The sequence below is a fragment of the Sus scrofa genome, chromosome 2, assembly GCF_054392235.1.
Source record: "Sus scrofa isolate SSC_HxYL_T2T_F1_AM1 chromosome 2, Sscrofa_HxYL_maternal_Yorkshire_Landrace_v2.0, whole genome shotgun sequence".
NCBI classification, from domain to species: Eukaryota; Metazoa; Chordata; class Mammalia; order Artiodactyla; family Suidae; genus Sus; species Sus scrofa.
The window spans coordinates 108,034,874-108,062,860 of record NC_139384.1 but is presented as its reverse complement, the minus strand read 5'-3'; the positions used below and the strand labels follow the sequence as shown (position 1 = coordinate 108,062,860).

Below are 27,987 nucleotides of genomic sequence, written 5' to 3'. Positions count from 1 at the left end.
CAACTAAAGAATTAAATCTGAGGAAGAACATGCATTTCACATGACAGATACATGATATTAATTTTTATTTTTTTTGAAGCATTTTAAAAGCCTCTGTATTCCATATAAGTATTTCTTATAAGTTTAAATTAAAATATAAGAACAGAGAAATAAGATACTAGGTTTTCTTGATTTGTGGACAAACTTTTTTTTAGTAAATCTAAAGATGAAAATATAGATTCAGTCTTTATTTGAGAATAATTTGTATTTAAAATATGTATAGGATGACCTACATAAAACAGAAAAAAATCTTTTTCACAAAACACTTTTTTTTTTTTTTTTGGTCTTTTTTCCTTTTTTCCTTGGGCCGCTTTTGTGGCATATGGAGATTCCCAGGCTAGGGGTCTGATCAGAGCCGTAGCCACCGACCTATGCCAGAACCATGGCAATGCGGGATCCAAGCCACGTCTGCAACCTACACCACAGCTCACGGCAACGCTGGATCCTTAACCCGCTGAGCAAGGCCAGGGATCAAAACTGCAACCTCATGGTTCCTAGTCGGATTTGTTAACCACTGTGCCACGACGGGAACTCCACAAAACACATTTCTGAGTTTTGCCAATTCAATATATTTTATTCCCTACTCTACTGGCTTCTGTCTGAGATTTAAAGGCTTATAGATTTTACGAAACATTTTCACATGTACTATAGTATTTATAACTATAAAATAGGTAAGTTCTGTAACTACAAAATTGTTGAATCTTTTTGCCTCAGTTCTAGTTGTGAGGGCATTCTCTTTTGTGTCTTTAGATTATACATGCTTTCTTAGAGTGTCAGGTACTATTTTTGTTTATACTTTGTATCTCTTAATATTCCGCAATTTTTTATGGGTTAAGTAATTCTGTTTCTATATTCTAGATGTTTTAACCTGGCTCATGTTACTTACCACTTTCCTGATATTATTGATTAGAAGTAATTTATATTAGTGGTTCTTAGAGGTGAACAGTTTGCAAATTCTGTGGAACAGATATTACTGTCTCTAGTTTTCAGATGAGGAAATTGAGGCTAAGAATGATTACATTACCTAACTAATGTAATGTACTCTGCCTTCTGATTCTAAGCCCAATATTTTCTCTGCAATACCCATGGTTGATTTAACGTATCCCAGATGTGGACTAACTATTTTTCCAAACATATTTCCTCAATCTAGACTAGTCAACTCAAAATTTCAGTTAATATAATGTACCTTCTGACCATATGTTCTTCTGTTGGAGAAATGCCTTGCTATAGATAACTTCTCTTGTCATTAGAAAATACCAACATGTGATGTTTTAGATAAAGCAAGAGATATTTTTTGTATACTATCATAATACATTTGGCTTAACAGTGTAGTCATGATGCCTTTGAATTTTTGTTTACACACACACACACACACACACACACACACACGCAAACACAGAGTTTTCCTCCCCAAAGAAAAGTTTTAACACTGCATTATGAAGAATTGAAAGCAACTCAAGCAAAATGAAATGAAAACGTGTCTCAGATATATGAGACACGTACAAAGAGAAATGACAAGATACACTGATACACTCGTACAAAGAGAAATGACAAGGTACACTGATACACTATTTTCACTTATTCATTTATTTTTGTAATGCACTCTGTTGGGGGAGTGTAAATAAACAGACATTTTTCCACTGCTGGGATTAAAAACTGGTGCAACCTCCATGGAGGGCAGTTGATAATGTCTAACAACATTATAAATGATAGACATCACTTGGCTAAGAAACTTGTTTTTTGGAATTTAGCTCATGGATATACTTGTGCACATGCAAAATTATATGTGTTTAAGATTATTAATAGGTTTATTATAGTAAAAATTGAAAATAGATGTCCCTTGATAGGTTGATTGAATAGAATACTATATAGCTGTTAAAAAGAATGTGACCAAGCTTTACAGTGATATGCAAGCGCTTTAAGCAATATATAATGAAAACTTCAAGGTACCGAACAGTCTTAGCTAACTTTTCTGTAAAAATCAGTAAGTGTATATATATACACATATATATATGTAAAATATTTATAAACTCTTGGAGGATACACAAAGGAATAATACAAATGATTGCTTGGTTGGGATTAGAGACAAAAGAGGCAACTGGGTAGCTGAGAGATGAGTTAAAAAGACATTTTCTGTAGAACCATGAGACTGTTCTACCTATTTTTTAAAATGTGTATGTTTGAAAGAGAAAAAAAGAATATGTAAGTCAGATTAAGTAGATGCATATATACTTTTATTTTCTAAAATGACAGTAAAGGAGTATTTTTAAAAAGGCATATACCCACAAGGACAGAGAAAATGGAAGAGGAAGACAAATTTCTGGAAGCTGGAAAGCAGATGAACGAATGGTAATGAATCAGCAGTCCAAGAAAGCCATATTCTTTGCTGACAGTGGGAAAAACAAACTTTCACGTTGTAGGATATTCTAAAGGCTCAGGAATTGGCTTCTCCATTTACCTCTGGAAATGAGATTATAGGTAGGGCTAAAAATAGGAAAAGCGTTGAAAATGTCTTTAAGCAGTTAAATCCCAATTGCACAGCCAGGTATATTCCCTTCCCCAGTCTTCAGACTTCAGTGTCTGGAATGGGTTAAAACACACACACACACACACACACACACACACACACACACACACACACAAAAGATGTACCAGGAATGGGTTAAAACACACACACACACACACACACAAAAGATGTACCAGGAATGGGTTAAAACACACACACACACACACACACACACACACACAAAAGATGTACCAGGAATGGGTTAAAACACACACACACACACACACACACACACACACACACACACACACACACACTAAAGATGTACCCCGAAGAGGTAGGAGCTGGTAAGGAACTTGCTGATAACAAAGTGATTAATTGATCATTTGCTTACTGAATACCAAGACCTTTCCTCTCATCTCTCTCTTTCCTCATTTGGTGTCCAGAGTGTTGACAATCCAGTCTAGGCTGAAAATGCTTTTTTTATGAAATCTGACTATTCAGGAGGAAAGACATTGGGGAATCCAGTGAAATGACCAAACACTATACAGTAAAGCTCAGGTGACTAGTCCTAGCATGAACTTAGAGTTTTCAAGCAACTTTTTAGTATCTCATTCTTAAGTATGAAAAACAAAACATCCCTAATTAACTCAGGAAAGCTTTTAATATGAACAATGAAGACTGTAGTGGATGCTGTATTGCACTGTTCAGATTGGACTTACAAGGACTGAAGCATTCCTTCCTCCAGCTGCTGATAATGTTGACTACTGAGTGGCTGAGAAGTGTTACTTTGCCCATGGTTGCATTCTGTCCTCAGAGCAGCCAACATCCAGTCTGTTTGAGATGTAGGGTGTGAACTGGCATCACAAAGACCTGGTTCCCTTTCCTCCACTGAGAATGAAAAAGAAACAACTCTAAAGGACCATCCAAGTTTCAGAGCTCCCTGTGGGATTGGCTGTTGAAACTATCACAAGTCATCTTCTCAATGGCCCAATCCTGCCTTCCTTATTTGCTTTAATATTTTGTTCCTGAAGACATTCCCCAAATAACCTTCTCTAAATATCGAGTTTAGGGGAACCCTATCTACAACAGAATCCAAAACAAATAAATAGAAAAATGTGGGAATAAAAAGATTAATAACCTCAGATAAATATGAGAAGACATTACATCTATGATAAAAAAGCAAGACCACAGAAGAAAATTTGAAAGAATGTAAAAGAGCTTCTGAAAGTTAAAAAAATATATGATGGCAAAAATGAAAAACTCAATAGATAAGTTGAAAGATAAAGTTTGGGAAATCTCAAAATAGAGCAAAAGGAAGAGGAAAGAACAAGATGTTCTGAAGGTCAATCTAAATATCTGGCATCTGAATAAAAAATGTTTCAGAAAAAAACAGCTGAGGAAATGGGTGTCATGGGGGAATAAGGGGAAAGCAATCATCAGCAAAATAATATTCTTAGATTTTAGGGTATGAGTTTCCAGGTTGAGTGCTTGGCTCAATTATAAAGATAGGGTACCTCAGCAAAATTTCAGATCACTGTGGGACAAAAAGAAGATTCTGTAAATTTCCAGAGAGAATAGATAGGTCACATACAAAGTAATAAGAATCAGGATGATTTCTTAGCACACTGGAAGTGGAAAAATTACTTCCAAGCTAATATTCCATATCCAACCAAACTATTAATTGTGAGATGGAATAAAGACATTTGGAAACCTGCAAGTTCTCTTATTTACCTCCCATTTGTCTTTTTTGGAACTCCTGGAAGATATACTCCCCAAAATGAAATCTTTGTTTAATAAACTTCAAGATGTAGTATCCATGAAAGAACAATGCAAAGGGAAAGCAAAATAATGACAATGGTTAAGGGAAATATCAAGATGTTGACTGTGTCCTAGGCTTCAGAGCATAAACCATCCAGATTGGAGCAAGTCTGAAAGCACTGGTAGAAATTTCCAAGATGAAATCATACCTTACAATGAATAAAAGATTGAGAAGAGATTTAATAATTTTCAGAGTGTGGAATTAAATTGGTGAAAACTACACTGAAAACTAAGCAAATGTAAAAACAAGATTGTTACCAACTTCAGGAAAATGAAAACTTATTCAAGAAATAAAAAGTAGGAGTTTAGTAGGTTAAGAATCTAGTATCTGTGAGGATGTGGGTTCCATCCCTGGCCTGGCTCAGCAGGTTAAGCATCCAGTGTTGCTCTGAGCTGCGGTGTAGGTCGCAGATGTGGCTTGGGTTCTCTGTTGCCGTGGCTGTGGCTTAGGCAGGCAGCTGTAACTCTGATTCGACCCCTAGCCTGGGGACTTCCTTATGCCATGGGGTGTGGCCCGAAAAAGAAAAAAAAAGAAAGAAAAAGTTATTATCTTTACTGCCTAGCTGTAAAAAACACATACATAACCATAAAGGGTAAACATTGAATACTGATAAAATTAATGCAATAATATTGAGAGAATGATGGGAAAATAGATGTGTATATGCATGTGTTCTTATGTCTGTATTTGTCGGGGTTAGAAAAAGAACTAATTGCTTATCTTCTATAGAGAAAAGTAGCACTATAAGAATAGAGCATACTTTAGTGTTAAGAACATGAACCTCGAGGAGTTCCCGTCGTGGCTCAGTGGTTAATGAATCCAACTAGGAACCAGGAGGTTGTGGGTTCGATCCCTGGCCTTGCTCGGTGGGTTAAGAATCCCGAGTTGCCCTGAGCTGTGGTGTAGGTCGCAGACGTGGCTCGGATCCCGCGTTGCTATGGCTCTGGCTCGTAGGCCAGTGACTACAGCTCCGATTCCACCCCTGGCCTGGGAACCTTCATATGCCGGGGGAGTGGCCCTAGAAAAGGCAAAAGACAAAAAAGAAAAAAAAAAAAGAACCCCCCCCCCAAAAAAAACCCCCATGAACTTCGTGTCCAGACCGACTAGTTTTGAATAATAACTCTGCTACTGGGCCTTGGGGAAGTTACTTGACTTCTCTTTATATCAGTGCCCATCTATAAAAGGGGGATAATGATAATACACATCACACAGGGTTATTGTGAGGTTAATATATATGTGAGCTTAAACCACCACTGCACTGCTATATAGTAACTTCTATATACATATTTTAAATTTAAGTTCTTTTTTATTAACTGAAATGTGCTCCCCACCAAATTCATTTGTTGGAAGACTTAACCTCCAGTACCTTCAAGTGTGCTTGGAGCTAGGGCTGCTAAAGAGGTAATTAAATTAAAATGACACCATTAGGTTGGAATTACCATGGTTGGCTTAATCTAATCTGACTGGTATCCTTATAAGAAAAGACTAGGATGCACAGAGAGACACCAGGAATACCTGGGCACAGAGAAAAGGATATGGAGGACAAGTGTGTCTTCTTCATAGATGGCACACAGGTTTTCATCTAAAGCCAAGGAGAAATTCCTTGGGAGAAACCAAACTTGCTGACACTTTGTTCTTAGACTTGTAGCCTCCAGAACTGTGAGAAAATAAATTTCTGTTATTTAAGGCACAATCTATGGTATTTTGTTATGGCAGCCCTAGCAAACTAATACATTACCATATTCCAAAAGATTAATATTAAGGAGCTAAGATGATTGTCTGGAAGCATAATATGATAGTAAGGAAGAGAGACTGATTTTTTTTTCTCTTAATGAAAATTTTGCAAGAACTCATTGACTGCATAAACTATGTGAATTTATAACTTAAAAAAACAAAAATAATAGAAGGCAGCATCTGATAAGTAAGAGTTGTCACTTGTATTTTTTTTTTTTTATCTGAGTTATTAAGAACTCTCTGGAGTTCTCTTTTAAGTACTGTAGACATTTGGGACTCTGTCAAAGATGCCACCAAATAGGGACTAGTAGAACTTTGGTCACTCTTTTAAAATGCAGGCTGAATTAAATCTAGCCTCAGTAATATCCAGGTAGCTAGTCGTGACTCACTGCTCCTGGGTAGGAACCTGAATTCACCAATAAATCTTTTGCAGCTGAGCCCCCTCAGAGAATTGTGAAATGATACTCCGTATCTCTCATCTCACTTTAAAGAGTGTATTTCTTATGGTATACTTTTTTAAAAAATGTATTTCTATATAGTTTTTCCAGTCTCATCTCTGACTTCTGTCCCTATGACCCTTCCAACTTTTTTACCCCAAGAAAGAAATAATCAGTTAGTGTGCATTTGGCTCCAAGTAATAACCAGCTAGAACTGTTTAACAATAAGGAAATATTTTCTCATGTAAAAGGCAATCTTGAGATGATTGATTCTAGGTAGGGTGTCTAGCTTGATGGCTCAATGACATTATTAAGGACCACTTTTTTTTTTAATCTTTATTCTGTTTACCAATCTTAGCATGGTGGCTACTCTTGTAACATTGGTGCAAGATAATGGACTTCACTGATTCTACCTTATGTCCTCATAAATAATATCCAAAGGCTGCATGGGAGAAGAGGACATTCACATTCTTGTCTCTCTTTAAAGAAGGAACATTTTGCCAGAAGCCTCCAGTGTGTCTTTTCTCATATCTCAATGAAAATAACTGCATCACATGTCATTCCTAAACTAAGTAACCAGAGTAATGGAATTACCATGGATGGCTTAATCCAAATTATACACTCTGGAGTTGGGAAAGGGTTCAGGCCCCTCTGAAACACATCTCTGACTCATACCTGGAAAAAGTCTGGGTTATGTTAGTAAGAAATAAGGGAGGAAGAGGGCAAATGCCATGGAAAAGAAAAAAGAAATACACATTTTAGCCTCAATTCTGGTGAGATAGGAAGGGAAAGTATAAAATTCTTTCACTGAGAAGAGGAGAAAGAGAAAGGCAGTGAAAGGTTAGAGATGAATGTCCTGGCTTCCCACTTGGGTGTTTAAACATGGGGAGGGGCCTTGTAGGCAGAAGTTAAGAGTAATGAAAACACACAGGTTCTAGTGAAGGGATCCTAAGTCCTGGCTTCTTAAGCATGGTTTAGGAAATTGCAAACGTTTTAAAATTATTAGTTAATAGCTCTGCCCTCACAGCAGTGATGATGCTGGATCCTTTAACTGCTAGGCCACCAGGGAGTTCCCAGTATTTCAACTCTCTAACAGAAGTCTTGAAATGGGAATAAAGCCACATCCAACATGTCACCATGTAAGAGATTAGATGGCTGAAGAATAGGGCTAGGTGAAGGGTCTGAGAATGTGTGGGTGCTATATGATCCAAAGTTCCTGTAGAAGGTGAATTTTTTTTTCCCACTGTACAGCAAGGGGATCAAGTTATCCTTACATGTATACATTACAATTACATTTTTTCCCCCACCCTTTGTTCTGTTGCAATATGAGTATCTAGACAAAGTTCTCAATGCTGTTCAGCAGGATCTCCTTGTGAATCTATTCTAAGTTGTGTCTGATAAGCCCAAGCTCCCAATACCTCCCATTCCCTCCCGCTCCCATCAGGCAGCCACAAGTTTTTTCTCCAAGTCCATAATTTTCTTTTCTGAGGAGATGTTCATTTGTGCTGGATATTAAATTCCAGTTATAAGTGATATCATATGGTATTTGTCTTTGTCTTTCTGGCTCATTTCACTCAGGATGAGATTCTCTAGTTCCATCCATGTTGCTGCAAATGGCATTATGTCATTCTTTTTTATGGCTGAGTAGTATTCCATTGTGTATATATACCACCTCTTCCGAATCCAATCATCTGTCGATGGACGTTTAGGTTGTTTCCATGTCCTGGCTATTGTGAATAGTGCTGCAATGAACATGCGGGTGCACGTGTCTCTTTTAAGTAGAGTTTTGTCCGGATAGATGCCCAAGAGTGGGATTGCGGGGTCATATGGAAGTTCTATGGATAGATGTCTAAGGTATCTCCAAACTGTTCTCCATAGTGGCTGTACCAGTTGACATTCCCACCAGCAGTGCAGGAGGGTTCCCTTTTCTCCACAGCCCCTCCAGCACTTGTTATTTGTGGATTTATTAATGATGGCCATTCTGACTGGTGTGAGGTGGTATCTCATAGTATTTTTGATTTGCATTTCTCTTACAATCAGCGATGTTGAGCATTTTTTCATGTGTTTGCTGAGAAGGTGAATTTTATACCTGAAGACTCTGGTTTCTGGGCTACAACAAAAAGAATCGACGAAACTGCATGGATCACGGGAGAATTCCCTATATCACTGCCTGAGAGTATGAAAGCTTCACACTCCCTGTATTCTTTCTGGAAGAGGAAAGGGGAAAGAAGGGGAAAAAACTGTTCTGACAGAGATTTTCAAATTCTGCATTGACTGAATATTCACAGTTTAAAACACAAATAGACTAAATTATATTTAATTTGGAATTTTTTCTTACTGGAATGGGGTTTTAAAATAGAGATCAGTTATAGAGAAAAATTAACACTTTTCTTCACCTCAAATTATATAAATTTTGGCCATGCTATATTTTAAATATTTCAGGATCATCTTCTTTTTTTTAACCTTTTGAGGCCACATTATAAAAAGTAGAAAAGGCAAGAAGAAATGTGAAAATGGAGATGCATAGGGCTCTCTTAAGAAATAGCTAAGCAGTTTTACAGAACATCAATTAGGATTATGTAAAAATAATGCAAAATTATTTAGCTAACCACTTTCCTCCTAAAAGTTAATATTGTTAAAATATTTTTAATATTTTTAGTAAACCTAATACGATGTCATTTAACTGGATTTTTAAAACTGTATGTATTAAAATGTTTGTTTAAATTATATAAGGATAACCATGATTCAGTACAGAAATAAGCAACCAGGTTACTTATATTTATTTTGTTTGCATTATGTTTTCTCTTTACTACATATGTTAAACCAGGTGGAAAACAACAGAAAATTTCCATTTTTTTAAAACAAATATAACCTGGTCAGGAATCGAATTTACATTCTAATTACATTATAATAAATCAGGAATGTTTACAGTCGCATCTAGCACCCAGTTAAAACTCAACACATGTATAATAATAAGAAAATTTGTTGGCCAAAATGTTGTAATAGCTACTAAAAATACATGAATAAATTTTAATACCAGACAGGAAATAACAGACATACAGTGTGTACTTGAGGCACATGTATCATTTGAACAGACGCCAGAGTTATGTAGCTAAAGATTAAAGTGTGATTTAGAGATATATTCCACTCTGTAAGCACGTGCATTGCCTCCATTAGCATTAATAGAATTTACATGCACACAGATGAGAGAACTGAAATTTGTTGAAAGGTAAAAGAAGGAATGAATTTTAACTTTGTAATTCCAGGAGTGTGGGACTGTATTATTAAAAGCTATGTGAAATGTCTTAATTTAGGAATTAAGATGTAGAAGCTCTTAAAAAAAAGATCTATAGAGGCTCTCTATCAAACTACTACATGTATACTTCGTTTGTATTATTTGAGAAAAGTGAGCCAGGCAAGCTAAATAATTTGTCAAAGACTGATCTGGAATCATAGTACTGTGTAGAAATGGGAAACAGTATATACATTTTGGATGTGGATTAATTTGAAGAACATGAACAATTTTTAACTGAGGCAAAATGCAATTGACGTTAATATGTCGTTTGGTCGGTCACACACAAAACCTCAGTAACTTATATTACCTATATTTATTTACCTATAAACAAACATCTATTCTGCACCCAGGCTTTAGGAAGATGTAAGTATTTTCAGCCTACTGATTATATTTATTTTTCTTGCTGTAAGATTATCAAATTATTAAATCCTGAGGTATCATGGAAATATGGGGGGGGTGGAGAATTGGAGGGAAAAGTAAATTTAAATCCTTCTCTCGACCATTACTTCCCAGGAAATGGCTCTCATTAAATATACCTATTCCTTTATTGAGTATCAGGAAGAAATAAACTAGGTAAATAATGAATCAGACCAAGATGGCAACAGGTGATAGACTTAACCTTCTGTGGAAAAAATTATATTTGAAAGTACAATTTTGGAAAGTCTGTGCAGTAGGTTGATTTATTTAGCACATTCTTAGTGAAGACCTACTATGCGGCAGTCACTTTTCTGATTCAGCTGATCCAAAGGCAAATGAGACAAGAATTCCTGACCTGGATTTTACAGGTGAGCAATATACACTAAGAACTTTAAAAATGTCCACACTTTTTGATTTAGTTATTATATTTTTATCTAATCTGATACTTAGAGAGTTATGCAAAGATTGATGCATACAAATTCCTATTGCATCACTACTTATCATGCAGAAAGCCATAAGCCTTATATGCTCAGCAATATAATGCCATGTGTCAAATATCTAGATGCTTTTGAATATGTTTTGAAGTTCTTGATAATAAGAAATAGATATCTCTAGCTAATGAAAATGAGTACTTTTAATTGCAATGGTTCTTTCCTACTCTTTCTGAAATTTCAGAGCATCCATTGCTTTTAAAACTTAAAATGATTTTAAGGTCCTTTTAATCTAAAAAGGTAAGTGTTGATAGAATGTATATATGTAGATGTGACCGGGTCACTTTGCTGTATAGTAGAAAATTGACAGAACACTGTAGACCAGCTGTAACGGAAAAAATAAAAATCATTTAGAAAAATTAAATAATGAAATAAAAAATAAGTGTTGAAATGTTTGGGTCAGACTTGAACTTTAAGTAAAAAGAGGCTATAGAATTGAGTAGGAGTGTTTTCTACTTCTTACCCAGAAATGTGAATTGTCAGCTGCTCAAATACAAAACGTGTCATAATGTATTCACAAGTATTACTTCCTACTTCTAGGCATTCGAAAGGAGTGAAGTTAGGTGGACTGTATTATTTGTTTTGGCTAATAAAATTGGAGCAGAAATGATATGTGTCAACCTGAGGTGGGAATGTTAAGAGCCTGTGTATAGTCTGGCATTCCCTTGCTGTGATGATCATGAAGTTATGTGTTAAGATGGAATTTCCATAGCCTGGGTTTCTAAGTGACAATATTGAAATCTCCTATGATCCATCTTTAAGATTTAACATGGAAAAAATTAAACTGGTTTTGTCAAGTTACTATGTTTTGGAGGCTGTTTCTTATCACATCATAGTCCTGTTTTGTTGGATGGATAAAAAACTAAACAAAAATATTATTTTTCAGTATCTTAACACAGATTTCCATCCACAGGTCATTCACTGAAGAGTTGGTTTTTCAAATGAATAGTTTTTTTTTTTTTCTTTTAAAACCAGATGGCCATCATACACTAATGAGTCAGGAAAAGTTTAAATCTTAGACATTGAATAGCTTTTATTTTCAATACCCACCCCTTCTTGGGCAAGGAGTTTTACCTTTAGCTTTCTCTGTGGGTCATGTCAGTCATAGGTAAGTGGTTCACAAGACACTAGAAGTTGTTGCAGCACAGCTGTGAAATTAAGAAAAAAATGTTTCCTGACACAGAGCTCCTAAGACCTTTGTAATTTCCTGACCAAAAAGAATGCCTGACAATGAACTCTTTGAGAGGTCCTTGGAAATTCTGGGTAATAGGAATGTGTTTTGTTCTAAAGAGGTGACTCTAAGTGGACTCCTGGATAGGTCAGTCAGCAGAAAGACAAAGCCATGGTTAAAAGCTTGAAACTTTCGGCCCCACTCTGCATTCTCCAGAGACAAGAGAGGGACAGGTAACAGAGTTAATATTCCATTATGCCTGTATGATAAAGCATAGTACAGGGTTTAGGGAGCTTCTGGGTTGGCAAACACATCCATGTACCTGGAAGGTGGTGCATCCCAACTCCATAGAGACTGAAGTTCCTGTGTTAACATCTTCCCAGATCTCTATGTGTCTCTTTAATCTGACTGTTCAGCCATATCATTTATCATCTCCTTTATAGTAAACTGGTAGATGTCAGTGAATGTTTTCTTGAGTTCTGTGAGATGTTCCAGTAAATGATAGAATCCAAGGATGGAGAGTCATGGGAACCTCTAATTTATACCAAGGTGAACAGAAGGTGTAGGTGACCAGAGGTCCTACTACTTATAATTGGTATCTAAAGTTGGGGATGGTATTGTAGGACTGAGTCCTTAACCTGTGAGGTCTTCACTTACTCTGGTTAGTGTCATAATTAAATTGAATTGTAGGACACCCACCCGGTGTCACAGAAAATTGCTTGGTGTGAGAAAAATAACCACAAATATGGTGTCAGAAGTGTTGAGAGTGTGGTATTAGTGTGAGATCAAAGGCAAAACACACAAGTTTTTCCTTACAAGGGCCTATTACCTAGAAACAAATATGCTGAGAGAGGAACAGAGAGCAGCCTGTGCCATTTATTTAAAAAAAGTGGGAGGGTGGGAGAGCTACTGCTTTACATGTGGGTTAAAAATCTTTGAAAGCTTGACCTTGGAGAATGGAGAATGCTTAGTGTTTTTATTAGTTTGTCTTCTTTTTAAAAATGGAGCTTAAACTAGAAGTTTCTGAGTGTGATTCTGTGACTGACAATTTATCCACTATTTCATAACCATCCTTTTGTATATATTTCAGGTAAGTTGTGACAAACTGCAGGGACTTTTCTTTGTTAAGTCTGTAAAGCATCCATTATAAAGAAATGCCATACTTTTGCAAAATGAATAATTATGAAGCACATTTCTTTTTTTTGTCTTTTTTTTTTTTTTTTTTTTGTCTTTTTTGCCATTTCTAGGGCTGCTCCCGTAGCATATGGAGGTTCCCAGGCTAGGGGTGGAATCGGAGCTGTAGCCTCCCGCCTACGCCAGAGCCACAGCAATGTGGGATCTGAGCCGTGTCTGCAACCTACACCACAGCTCAGGGCAACGCCGGATCATTAACCCACTGAGCAAGGGCAGGGACTGAACCCACAACCTCATGGTTCCTAGTCGGATTCATTAACCACTGTGCCATGATGGGAACTCCATGAAGCACATTTCTAATGTCATACACACTTTCCTTTGTGCGTATGTTTTATTGGTTTTCTTTGTAGATTGATTTTTCTTTTCTGTATAAATAGTTACCCCCAAATCCTCAAATTTATATGGATTCAATTTTTTAATTTTAATTTTAATTTTTTTGTGTGTTTAGGGCCACACCCACAGCATATGGAAGTTCCCAGGATAGGGAAATCAGAATTGTAGCTGCCAGCCTGTACCACAGCCACAGCAACACAGGATCTGAGCCCCAGCTGTGACCTACACCACAGCTCACAGCAACACCAGATCCTTAACCCACTGAACAAGGCAAGGGATGGACTCTGTGTCCTCATAGATACTAATCGGGTTAGTTACCCCTGAGCCATGACAGGCAGTCCGTGGGCTGTTTTTAACACTAGCAGAGACAAACTAGAGTTTCTTATTCTTAAGGACAACTTCCTGGAAAGAAAATTTGAATGGACAAGATTTTGTATCTGAATCTGGCCCGATTACTTCTGGTTTACAACACTAGGGAGTAACACTTGGCTACCAGGGCCCATCTCTGAATGGGGTGGAATATTTGTTCTCATAGAAGGAGGTTGACAGCCTAGAACGTGTATGCTGCAGAGAGCATATGGAACATAGAATAGTTGGAAATCATTGCCCTAGAGTATTGTCAGTATACTTATGTACATTATTAGTATATTCTCAAAGGATTTGACTATTACAGTCAGTTTATAAAAATCACTCCCTTGAGCTGTTATAGTTGTTAAAAATATTTCTATATGGTTTTTATTTAAATTAATAACAGTAGGGGAGAAATATTGATCAGATTTTGGTCATATCACTTTAATAAGTAGTACTTTATTATAAAAAGAATTAACTTGTATATAATAATAGTAATGCATGAATAATAACATGGAAAAGGGAATGTATATGGAGGTAAATTTATAGAAATTATATGAAACAATGATTTAATGATTTTAATATCGCTAGAAGAGATATATTTTATAAATCAAACAATTTACTTAAAATTCAAAACGACAAATTCAAAATTAAAAAGTTTACAATACACTGGTATTTACTAAAGTGTAAGCTTTACAAGTTCTTCCTCTAAAAGATTTCATATTTTTATATTAGTATGTCAAAGGCTCTGAATATGCCCTCTAGAAAAGAAAGTTGTTTAACCTTATAACCCCAAATTATTTCAATACAGATTTTTTAATTAGTTAACAATGCTATAGAATTAGGGAGTTCCCGTCGTGGTGCAGTGGTTAACGAATCCAACTAGGAACCATGAGGTTTTGGGTTCAATCCCTGGCCTTGCTCAGTGGGTTGGGGATTTGGCGTTGCCGTGAGCTGTGGTGTGGGTTACAGATGTGGCTCGAATTCTGTGTTGCTGTGGCTCTGGCGTAGGCAAGCAGCTACAGCTCCGATTCAACCCCTAGCCTGGGAACCTCCATATGCTGTGGGAAGTGGCCCTAGAAAAGGCAAAAAGACAAAAAAAAAAAAAAAAAAAAAAAAAGCTGTAGAATTAGTGTTATAAACTCAGCAAGTTGGCTGATTTTGAGGATCTCATATCACTACCTGTTAGCTTTCACAGTCAGTTGGAGTTATAGTCTAAGAATGTGTATTTTTAAAAGAAATGATAAGAGCAAATAGCATGCAAATGTTAATATTTGCCAGGTTCCTCAAACTCTACTTTTGGTGTTCAAACAACCCATAATAAAGACCTAGGGGACATATTGTACATTATTTATCATTGATGGACTTCATTTTGTATTTGACAATTCCACAAGTCACCAGAGTATCTGTTGTGAACTCAGGCTTAGTCATTTTAATCTCTAATTTATATACTAGGAGCATCTCATCTCCATGGATACCATAACAAACAGATGATCTTGGCCGAAGTCACTTTAGAAGAGTTCAAGTTCCAGTGATGATAAATGGAAAAGGAAAACAAAATAAGACTTCATTTTAATCTTCATTAAACATTGGTTGTGTATTTAGTCATTCATGTATTTATCCAGCTAATATTTACGTAACATTGACTATGTGCCAAGCACAATGTGGGAATAAGGAGGGCCTCTGTCCTTTCACAGTTGACATTTTGTCATGAGAATGACGCTTGTCTGTAATCTAATGCTGAAATATTATACTATATTCCAGGAATCATTCCAAGTTTTCCTGGAGGTGAAAAGTGAGGGATGGTATTAAGGAGGCTTGAGGTTTGTTAACTGTTAGCCAAATTATTGAAGACTTAGCTTACTGGTTCCCAAACTTTAGTGTACATTGGAATCACCTAGAGGGCTTGATAAAACACAAATTGCTGCCCTGCAACTCTAGAGTACCTAATCCAGTAAGTCTTGGGTAGAGCCTGAGAATTTGCATTTCTAACAAGTACCTGGGAGATGGGAACATACTTTGGGAATCACTAACACGGAATGTATTGCTGCTATAACAAATTGGTCCAAAGCTTATTGTCTTAACACAATTTTTTATTATCTTGCACAATTTCTGTGGGCCCAGATCTTCTGGGAGTACTTTAGATGGGTGGTTCTGGCTTTGGATCTCTCAGAGGGTTTCATTCAAGACATCAGCCAAGGCCGCAGTCATCTGAAGGCCAGCCTGGGGCTGGAGGATCCACTTCCTATGTGGCTCGCTTACCTGACTGTTGGCAGGAAGCCTCAATTCCTCACTGGCTGTTGGCAGGAGAACTCCATTTCTTGTTATCTGTATCTCTTCATTGGACTGCTTGAGTGTCCTTATGTCGTGGTGGCAGGCTTCCCCCCACTAGCAAGTGATCCAAAATAGAGAGCAGTGTCTTCGTTGCTCCAGACTTTTATGACCTAGTTATATACCATCACTTTTACCACATGTTATTCATTAAAAGTGAGTCACTGAGTCCAGCTTACACTTAATGGAAAGTGAATTAGAATCCACCTTTTAGAGGGAGGAGTGTCAAAAAATCTGTGATTGTATTTTTAGAACCCATGTGAGAATATACTCTATAATTAGTATTTGACCACTTGTTAGTTATTGATTATTAAACATAGCAATTAATTAGTGATTATTAACTCTTCCAAGATGATATGATGATAAAAGAATAAAGCAGAAATACTGAATAGCCAGAGTTAAATACGTAGAATTCATTATTATAACTATTTGTGGTTTTAAAATATTTTGAAAAGAATAGTAATATAACATTATTGCTGATACTTTGAATATTACTCATATTAAATATTCCTATTTTATAAAAATATACTTTGCTTAAATGTAGATATTAGGATGTGTCTATTTTGTGTATGTACGTGTGTATGTATATATGTAACTATATAGCTCTGAATATAAGTTTGATCTTGTAATGGTTTGAATCCCAGTTCCATCACTTGGTAGCTTTGTGATCTTGAGTAAGTTATTTAACCTCTCTAGAACTCAGTTTTCTCATATGTAAAATAGATTTGATAATATAACATACTTTATAGAATTGGTGTGAATATTAAATTAAATGATAAATGTTAAAGAGCTTTGTGCCCAAATATTGTTATTTAATTTTTATGAAAACATGTATGTATACATAAAAATAGAATAATTCAGGAGGGATTAAAATGAAAAGTATAAGGTAAACACAGAATGTAGCAAACTTAAATGAATGTTTGGAGATTTAGATCAAGTTTATCTCTTAGCCAAACAGATAATTTTAAATTGTATTAAATATTGCTATGCTTAAAGACAATGAAAAGCTTTACCTATTTCGTGCAGGTTGTACTCTAGCCTCCTGCCATACTGCTTACCATTATCCCTCTCCATTCTTCCTCCACTCTATAGAAATACTTTCTTTCCCAAATTTCTTACATTTTTCATCCAGAGCAATTTAATCCTCCCTTTGTTCTTCTGTTTTCTTCTGACCTATAATTTTCCGTCCAGATGGCTTATCAGGATGTTTTCCTAAACAAATATAGTTCTTTCTCTCTTTAAGAAGAATTCTGGTGCCAGCTATTTAAGATGAATGTTTTTGTTTTTGCTTTTGTCTTGTCTTTTTAGGGCCGCACCTGTGGTACATGGAGGTTCTCAGGCTAGGGGTCGAATCAGAGCTGTTGCTGCTGGCCTACACCACAGCCACAGCAACACCAGATCCCAGCCGCCGTGACTGCGACCTACACCACAGCTCATGGCAACGCTGGATCCTTAACCTACTGAGCGAGGCCAGGGATCGAACCCATAACCTCGTGGTTCCTAATCGGATTTGTTTCCATTGTGCCTCAAGGGGAACTCCCTGTTTAACATAAATTTTAAGTCCTGCTGCTTATAGGATAATTCCTATAATATCCATTAATAACCCATGGCTATTGACCATGCATTTTGTGTTCTAACTATGAATACACTGAGCCTGTGATCTACTCAAATAGGTAGGTGTGAAGTAGTAGGTCTGATGCACACCATTGGTATGACACTGGCATATTAATAATTCCTGAGGTATGATGTATCATGAACATTGTTTTAAATAATCCCAAATATCACTTTGTATTCCACATCACATAAATCAAATAAAAATTTCAAAATCTCAGTTTACTAGAAGACAATTAACCTAAATTTAAAGTTTTTGAATGTAGTTTCCTTAGAGGACAAAGGTAAAAGCCAGGGCTAGTGGCTCTTAGATTCTTTTCCAGGATTTTGTGCCTTCACCATCTAATTTCACAGGTTTGGAAAAATGATTAGTGGTCAGGATGATGGCTGAGGTGCTGTCAAGTCTTGCCATCAAAAGAGGTTTTATTATTTTTTTATCCTTTACATAATGCTTCTTAGTTTCATCTTAAGATGTGAATAAGAATCACTCCAGACACACATAACAAATTAGACCATAATTTGGGAATTAGAGTCTAATCCCAGAATGTAACCTGGGAATCTGCATTGTAACAAATTCTCTAGTGCTTCTTCTATACAATAAAATTTGCTCTGTTTAGTAAAACAGTTGGAAAGATTTTCAGTAGCAACCTTAAGTCTGCAAAAAGTATTTTTTCATTCATGATTAGTTAACCAAGGATTATAGTAAAATTAATAGTCTCCTTGGGAGTTCCCTTGTGGTGCAGCAGGTTAGGGATCCAGTGTTGTCACTGTAGCAGCTCAGATCACTGCTCTGGCACAGGTTTGATCCCTGGCCCGGGAACTTAAACATGATGTAGGCAGGGCCAAAACAAAACAGGAGAAAATCTCCTAATTGTTCTGACTAATTGAAGATGTATTATAATATAGTTTGTTGATTGATTTTAAGGATTTTATTTGTGCCTTTTTGCCAGTGCATGAAGCCATGGATATTTAATGACTGGTTTTGATCAGCTAATATTAGAAGAGTAAAAAGGTATAGTAGGAGAAAGTCTAGAACCCAGGTCTCCTTAGTTATAGTCCAGTGCTGTTTGAGTTGGTTTTATCTTTTTGAGATTGATTTTGCCTCTCATGCTGTTTTTAGTTTTAATATAATTAAAACTTCATTTGACTATTTTGATATTATCTTTTTGGACTTTACTAGAATTGTTTCCTTTTGTGGTATGGTAGAAACATTATTTGTTTTGAAATCAAACTGAACTGTGAATTCTAGTTCTGCCAATTACTAGATGAATGAATGTAAGCAAATTTAATAAGTTCTCTAAGCTTCAATTTCCTCATCTGTTAAATAGGGATAATAATTCCTGTATTATAAGGTTATTATAAGGATGAAATAAGTAGATGCTTACATTTCTATTTCCTTTACCTTTTTCTTTTTTCACTTTCTTTCTTTCTTTTTTTTTGAGTTGGGGGTGCACCTGAGGCATGAGGAAGTTCCAGGGCCAGGGATTGAACCCATGCCCCAGCAGTGACCCAGACTGCTGCAGTGACATCGCGGGATACTTAATCTGTTGTGCCACAATGGAAATTCTCCTTTACCTTTTTCTGAAAGAACTTTTGGCCACTTAAAGAAGTGCTTAAATTAATTTAACTTGACTAAAGATATTTATCATTTTCAAATTCACATTTGTATTTACATTTTTCTAATAGGCAGTTTGAAGATGATTAAAGGTATTTTTTTCTGATTAATTGGTTGTCCTTTCTATTCATAGTATGTAATATTGATTATCTTACTTTGTAAAGGGGAGCATGTATCAAAATTGCAAGGTAATGAGCACCCTCTTACTCAAACCCTGTCTTTTTTTGTTAAGCAAGTGCTGTGCTACATGCCATAGGAGATGTAAAGAAGAGAATTATGAGATATGATCTGTGCTCTCAAGTATCTTGGATTCACCAGTGGAGAGACATCAGAAACAAGTGGAAAAGTAAACAAAAATAGAAGATTTAAATAGTATTGAAAACTTTAGAAGAGCTGCTCCAGGTAGTACCTGAGTAATTGTCAGAACACTCACGATTAGCATGAATATGTGCTAATTCAACTCTCTGAGGAATGGTCAATTTTCATATGAAATGAAAGCATTCATCTGAAGTGATACTGGCAACTAGAATTACATTTTCCTCTTTTCTATTTCCAGGGCAACCCAGGGAGGTCAGAAAAATACTATCTATAATTATCTATCAACCTCTATTATAAGGTCATGAGAAATAAAAGTGGACTTTTCTTCCTAGTGTTGGAAATTATTCTTGAGAATAGCACTGAAGTATGCAGTATTTAATCTTTATTTTTTAATGACAATAATAGGTGAAGAGAAGATGGATTGAAATTCTCAAGAGGTGGAATTTTTTTCTCACTTGTGGTATTAGAGCACACAATATAAAATAATTACTTATGCTTTGATTCTAAATACCCTTCAAAAATTACATGAGGAGTTCCCTGGTGCCATAATGGTTAAGGACTTGGTAGTCACTGCTGTGGCTCAGGTTCAATCCCTTGTGGGGCCAAAAAAAAAAAAAAAAAGAATGAATGAAAAAAGAAACTACAGTTTCATGCTGTCTAATTTCAATCCAATAGCATAGGATTCATTTTAGCCTTCCCCTTCATTATTTGTAAGTCCTTTATCCAACAGAGGAAGAGATACCTGAATTTTATTATTCATAATGTATTTACTTGCTCAATCCTAGTAGGTGTATAGTTTTAGAATAGTTTATTACTTAGGGTATAGTAGTTATGAAGTTTTTTGTCTTTAGACTTAAAAGACATATTAAAAAATTTTGGGGGGGAGTTCGTGTAATGGCTCAGTGGGTTATGAACCTGACTAGCATCCATGAGGATGTGGGTTCGGTTCTGGACCTAGCTCAGTGGGTAAAGTATACGACATTGCTGTGAGCTGTGATGTAGGTTGCAGATGAGTTTCAGATCCTGTGTTGCTGTGGCTGTGGCTGTGGCATAGGCTGGCAGCTGCAGCTCCCTAGTCTGGGAACTTCCTATGCTGTAGGTGCAGCCCTAAAAAGCAAAAAAAAAAAAAAAAATTTTTTTTTTTACAAAGTTACTTATGTTAGTCCTTTTCTTCTTTTTTCTCTTAAGTAGGGTCATGTTATTCTTTTTATAATACAGTTAGTTCATCTGTTACTGTTTATATTCCATTTGGGGCTTTCTACAAATCCTAGTTGATATATATTTTTTTTTTTCTTTTTCAACTGTGCCCATGACATATGGAAGTTCCTGGGCCAGGGATCAAAGTCAAGCTGCAGTTGCAATCTACACCACAGCTGTGGCAATGCCAGATTCTTAACTCTCTGCACCACAGTAGGAACTCCCAAATCCTGTTTGCTTTTAATCATTTATTTATATTTTTTACATGTGAGACAATGTCTTTGTTCTAAAAATCAGAATTATACAAGAAGATATATTAAGAGATATTTCCTCTTATCCGTTCTCTCCAGTTCTTTCTTTCTTTCTTTCTTTCTTTTTCTTTTTTTTTTTTTTTTTTGTCTTTTTAAGGCCCCACCCGCGGCATATGGAAGTTCCCAGGCTAAAGGTTGAATTGGAGCTGCAGCTGCTGGCCTGCACCACAGCCCCAGCCATGCCAGATCCAAGCTGTGTCTGCAACCCAAACCACAGCTCACAGCAATGCTGGATCCTTAACCCACTGAGTGGAGCCAGGAATCGAACCCACATCCTCATGGATACTAGTAGGGATCGCTTTTGCTGAGTTCATTCTCTCCTGTTCTTATTCTTCCTTCCATTTATTCTGTTCTCATCTTTGTTGGTAGCCAATTTTATTAGTTTTTTTGTTTATCAGTTATGTGTATATCTTCTTATATTTCCCTTTTCTTTTTTTAACACAAATTGCAGAATACCGTAGATAGTCTTTTGCATTTTGCTATTTTCTCTTAAATAAATATCCTAGGAATCACTCCACATCAGTTCATAGAGATCTTTCTTATTCTTTTTTTCTATAGTTGCATAATTCTTCTGTTGTGGGTGTAGCATGATTTATTCATCATTATTCTTTTTATGAGCATTTAGGTTATTTCTAATATTTTGCAATTATAAATAATACTGCAATGAACAACTTTATGCATATGCATTTTTCTATTGTTGTAAGTGAATCTTCAGGTTAAATTCCTAGAAGTGTAGTTGTTGGACCAAAAGGCACATGCATATGTCATTTTGTTAGTATTGTCAAATTCACCTTCAAAAGAGTGTAACAATAAGATATAAAAGTGCCTGCCTCCCCACAGCCTCACTAACAAGAATGCATTCCCATGTTTTAAAATTTTTATTAATCTGGCTTGTACAAATTTTAATTCTCTTACCTTTTCTGTTGATTTGGAACTAACACTTTGAGAATCCCTTTTTACTTTTTAGGATCTCTCAGGTGATTTTTTTTTGAGATTCTGCCGAGGTTTATAATTTTTTGGTTATAATCATAAAGTTTTAACTATCCATTCTCTCACTACTTATTCAAAAAACATCCTGAGTGACTTCTATTTTTCAGAAAATGTGGTAAGACACAGTACTTGCCCTCAAGTTGTCTACTGACAGGGAGGATGGGGTAAGTAAATAAATGGACCATTACAGTACAATGTAATAAAAACCTTATTATTGGGGATCCAGAGGGATGATAAAAGTAAGTACAAAGTATTTAGGGAGCACTATAGTGGAGCATTTCCTTTATATTTGCAAGAAGCTTCCTGGATAAAGTAATTTCTTAGCTGAGTGAATATTTAACATGAGTAGAAATTAACCAGTGGAAAGAGGAGGGAAAGAGTTTTGGTGAGCTTTCCAGAAAGCCACAGCTCTGTGCAGGAGAGAACTTTCAGTGAGGGAAGAGAGAGCCAAATGTATCCTGGAATTGCAAGTAACTGTGGTTGGTATGTAGAATTCATGTGTGCAGTCATAATAAATGTGGTGAAGTGAGAGAGGAACAGAGGGAAATACAGTTCAAGAAGCATGTTGAGAAGTTTAGACTTCATCCAGAGGACAGGACAGACTTGCTCAAAAGTTTTAAACAGAGTAGAGATATGATCAGGATTTTTATTGTGGAAATGACAATGAAGTATTTCCAAAAAATTTGAGGTTTGTCCTCAAAGTATTAAACTATGTTGCATATATAAAGATATGTTATGTCACATAAAAGAAAAGGAATGATCCCTGGGCCAAGAACGGACTGATTTTAAAGTAGTAACTTCTCTAGGAAAGAATGGACCAGCTGAATTTGGTCAGCAATGACAGGTTTTAAGGGAAGTGGTATCTGAGAGGAGACCATTGTCTGTTCTGGTGATTTAAAGTGAGTCCTTTTCTCAGAACAGGAGCTGCTGTTGATATGCTGGGCTTTTCCAGCTGAATAACAGTAGTAATTATATGTTTTGAGAAGTGCAACAATTTCTATCTCTACCCATAACAGCTTATGGTCTGCATTGACATGACTTGCCTTAACTATTTCAGAAAATTCTTGCCCAGAGGGATAAATTTGCCAATAACTATTGTTTATTTCAGAAAATTCCTAGAAATTCACTAAAACCAATATTAGACAACTCAAAGCAGAATTGAACAGCTATTTACTCTTCAAAATATGCTTTGACACCCTTTTTTTTCCCCATAATTTTCCCTTCCATCTACCTGTCCTGTACTATGAGATCACAAATTTGGGTAATCGTATCAAAGCCCTTCTTCTCACACCAAAAGATCCATCTTAAACCAGAATCCTCAAGTCCTCTTTATATCCTGTCTTTGCCCTTCCTCTTCTGAAACACTATCATGATTCTTATCAAGACATAGTTGGCATCTTATACAGTGGTAAGCAATGAATTCAGGTTTGCTTTATTAATGGGTTATTTTGGTGGTGTTTTCAGGGAGTAAAGTACATACAGAATTTATTTCTTATTCCATCTACAAATGCTTTTTGTATAAGTGATGATTCATAGTTTGGAACCTTAAGTCTAAATTAACAGTTCAAGAATATGTGTTACCTTTCTAGTTTTTTTCTCTTTTTTTGACATATGACATTTACAGAGAGGTCTCAGGGAATATCACTTGTGGTTCAGTCATAATTATTGTTTTTCAAATTAGTGAATCTGGAAATGCATTAGGGCTTCAGGAATAAATAAGTGAACTGTGTGTTCTATTCAATCAGCCTACATCAACCATGGAAGACTTTTGAAAAAAGCTATATAGATTTTATGTAAATTTGGTATTTATGAACACCAAACTTTTAGCACTGACATCTGCCTGAGAAGAAACTTCATTTACAGCAGTGGCAGAAATGAAGTTCACTGTGAACTACTTTTGGATACCATATGCTTTAACATGCTGAAGAGGAGGGGGAGAAGAGGCATTTGAAAAACAGATTTTTCTTGCTCTCACTGTGGATGATGTTGCGTGACAACATTGTGACATCATAACTTACGTTATTTTATTTGCTGTTGTACCAATATAGCATCAAGGCATGTATCAGCACCTTGGATGTATATAGTACTTTCCTTCCATGGAACTTAAGGCACTTCACAGGCATTTTCTTTCTAAACCTCACAACATCTCTCTAAGGTATTGCCAAACTGGAGGCAAATTTCACAGTTTAATCATGTGGAACACATTGGTAAATATAGATGTGCCTTTTAGAAAGTTGCTTCAAAGTGTATTTTGCAGCTCACACGACGTTTCTCAGGGTGTAAACCAGTGGTGTAATGTAAAGCTTTTGGCCCTCCCCCACGTGAGCTGGGAGGGGAGATGTGCTTGGCAGCACATAGAGGCACAGGAGGAAAGGAAGGTCTTGGGGAAAGGCAGGCTGACTATTTTGTTATACGTCCTCTCCTTTTCTCCATATCTCCACACAGGGGTACCCCCTTTTTCTCCGTCTAATTCTTTTCTCTTCAGCATCAAAGAAGAAGACTGAGTTATAAAATTTAACTGTGATTAAGAGCCCTGTTTAGATTTTCAGAATAGAACAAAAAATCCATATAACTCACAAGGCCTGTTGATCATAATCCTGGCAATCTAACCAGTACTTACAGTTTTAATGGAAAATGAGTTCTTATGACATGGGAATGTGGCAACATTGCAGATATGCCCTGCCGTTTCTTGCTCTAAACTCTCCAAATCCACTGTGAAAGGGAATGGGCTCTTTTTCAGAGTACTTCTGCCTTCCAAATTCCACCGTTCTTTCCTAAACCCCCACACTTTGCAATTTCCTAGAAAAGATCTCTTGATATGGAACAGAGACTGGATGTGACTTCTAGCTGTGTTCTAGAATAGCTGTATGAACCCTGGGGTGTTTAACCTCCTTGAGCCTTTCCCCCCATTTATAATTTATCCATACTACCTAATTTACGGTTTGTTGTGAAGATTAAATAAGACAATGTGTATGGAAGAACTGAACTGCTCTCCAGCAGATAAGAATAAGGTTAGTCAGAACAATTTGACTATCCAGTTTGCTGGGGGTGGTTTGTTCCACTTCTTTGGGTATTATTTAAACCAGGACTTTTTTTTTTCCCTGTCTTTTTAGCGCTGCACCCATGGCATCTGGAAATTCCCAGGGTAGGGGTTGAACCGGAGCTGTTGCTGCCAGCATATGCCACAGCCATAAACATGTGGAATCTGAGCTGCCTCTGTGACCTATACCACAGCTCATGGCAATGCTGGATCCTTAACCCACTGAGTGAGGCCAGGGATTGAACATGTGTCTGCATGGTTACTAATGGGGTTCGTTAACTCTGAGCCACGATGTGAACTCCAGGACATTTTTGAGAGTGAAAGAGGGAGCTCCTGGACAACAACAGGCAGAAACTGGTACTGTCCCAAGCAAACCAGGATGTCCGATCAATCTCTAGGGAACTTTCAGGGGGACTGTGCCTACGCTTAATTTTATATACTATTGTGGATAGAGGTGCACTCATTTTATGAATAAGATTATAATTTATTTCCCACATATAAGTTGAACCTGTACCACTTATTTTTATTTTCACAACTCCTTGTATATCTTGTATTTCTCAAAGTGTGCTACATGAACAATAGGTAGCACCTGAGACCATTTCAAGAGTTATGTAGCCAACATTAAATTTTTTAAACTATTGTGTCACACTTATACTTTTGAAGGTAAAATATTTTATTTTAAAAGAAACTTATTTAGACCAAATTTTGAATTTATTTAAAGAAAACAATTAAGTAAAGAATATTACAGTTGAATCATAGAATGATTGATAAGGGGAAGGCCCTGATTGACAGTATACAGCCAGTAGAAGGAAAGAATAAACTACTCAGTATTTGAAGAAACAGTATTGTAATACATCACCTTTCATTCCAGGAAAAGTGCTTTGCAAGAGTTGGAGATTAGACAGACACTCCATTGTGGCTCAGGTGAGTGGAACAGAAATGAAGTATTTGCAGCTGAAGATTAGCCTTGGTTACATTTCCAGGTAAGTCAGTCCTGGGCCTTGCCACTATTTTTGAACATTATTAATGTAAACTATGTATGAAGAATTGATAAATTTTGGCAACATTTATTACATACACTGGCTTAAACTTTGTGGGGACATTTTACTCTTGTTTATTCTTTGAGAGACATGATTTAAGAAAGAGATGATTTAGGATTTAGTTGGTCTTGTCTTGAGAATTGCAGGAATAAATACTCTTCAAACTCTTTGAGTAGTTCATTAGATTCTCTGGTAACAAAAAGGTCTTTCTGATATCTAGCCATAATCCCTTGTATTTTTAAGTGCATTCTCTTAAGAAAGAGAAAAAATGGGAAGATGTTGCTATTCTGCTTCTGAATTTGTCTCCAAGATGCTGACAGCAGTGGACTTGCTAATACTCACCTTACTTTGCACTCAGTTTTTGGGTTTGGGACTTCTGACAATACAAAGCATGAATGCTTCTTACTGCTTTTGTTTGTTTGCTTCGGAGGGAGACAATTCAGATAATGTATCAAGACACTTTAGTTTGAATGATAAGAGGTCAGCCATTAGCAATTATACTCTTTCCTAAAACACGTCAAAATATTTGAGAGATGGTCATTCACAGATATCTGTGTAGCCTCCAGCTCAGGATTGGTAAAGGTTTACAAGTATTTATGTATGGTTTTATGTGTATTTTCAGATTTTTTTTTTCCTTGTGGAACTTTGAAAAATGAAGAGAATTAAGTTGTTTCTAAAAAGCCAAAGCAGCCTGCCATCTCCTTTTCTTTTCTGGGCTACGGTCCAATTTGCACAGCAGTTGCAAAGAAAAAGCAAACGCATCACTAGATTCAGCGAGAAATATTGTAACAGTATGTAATCTCTGTCAAGATAAAATTGCTTTGTGATTTACATTACAATAAATCCTGACCTTTAAGTGCTGCAGACTAAGCTAATCTGTGAAGTACTTTATTCCAACACTGAATCAGCCAGTGAGGCTCAACCAAATTGACGGCGTTAGTCCCACTGTGGTGTGGGTAAAGAGCCTATATATATCCAAGCAGATTACAGAGCATTGTTCTATGTGTACTATAATAAGTAGAATAATTGAAATATTCAATCTGTTTCATCATTGTGAAATAATAGAATTATTTTAACCTCCCTTCTGTTTGCCTATTATGGGAATTACAAGTAGCTTCATTTAAATATCATTAGGGCCTGATTTAGATAGATGAGAACAAGGAAATTCAGAATTAAGGGTAAAATACCACATGACATTTCAACCTTAATTCACTTCCTATGGCTGTTATTTTCTTTTTCTTTCTCTGTCTCTCTCTCTCTTGATAAAAAGTTCAGATGCGATGTTGAATTTCTCAGTAGTAGCTGTGAATTTTTGGCTTTTTGTCTCCTCAAGTTAAATATTACACTTATCAATCACTAGAGAATGGAATTTTCTCAAAGATATTATGAATTTAAAAACTAATTATAATTTACCAAATTTTGGAGATTTTTAACCATTATTTTTTTTAAATATTTTTATTCCCTCCTCTCTCTTGGCTTTCCTCTGGATTTTGAATACATGCAAATTAGATGACTTTATATTATTTCAGAAGTCAGTGATTCTTTCCTTGCCCAGTCTTTCCTTTTCTCTCTGTGCTTCCTTTTGGGTAGTTTCTACTGCATGTCTTCAAATCCCTCTTTTATCCCCCCGTAGTGCCTAATTTGCTGTTATTCATATTTGGTATTTGAGACTGAGTTTTTAAGCTTTGGTTGGCTGATCCAGAATAGCCTTTATTCTAGGGCTGATTTGGCCTGTGGCTAAGGCACAAGA

General features: G+C 36.2%; 1 long non-coding RNA gene across 1 annotated transcript; it reads left to right on the top strand.

The window, feature by feature from the left end:
• The first annotated feature begins 15,158 nt into the window (after nt 1-15,158).
• Nucleotides 15,159-27,107, top strand: LOC146405636 (uncharacterized). The gene is made up of 4 exons (XR_014838281.1): nt 15,159-19,743; nt 22,265-22,321; nt 26,069-26,121; nt 26,860-27,107. It is a non-coding gene; the product is annotated as an uncharacterized LOC146405636 (long non-coding RNA).
• Nucleotides 27,108-27,987: the final 880 nt, after the last annotated feature.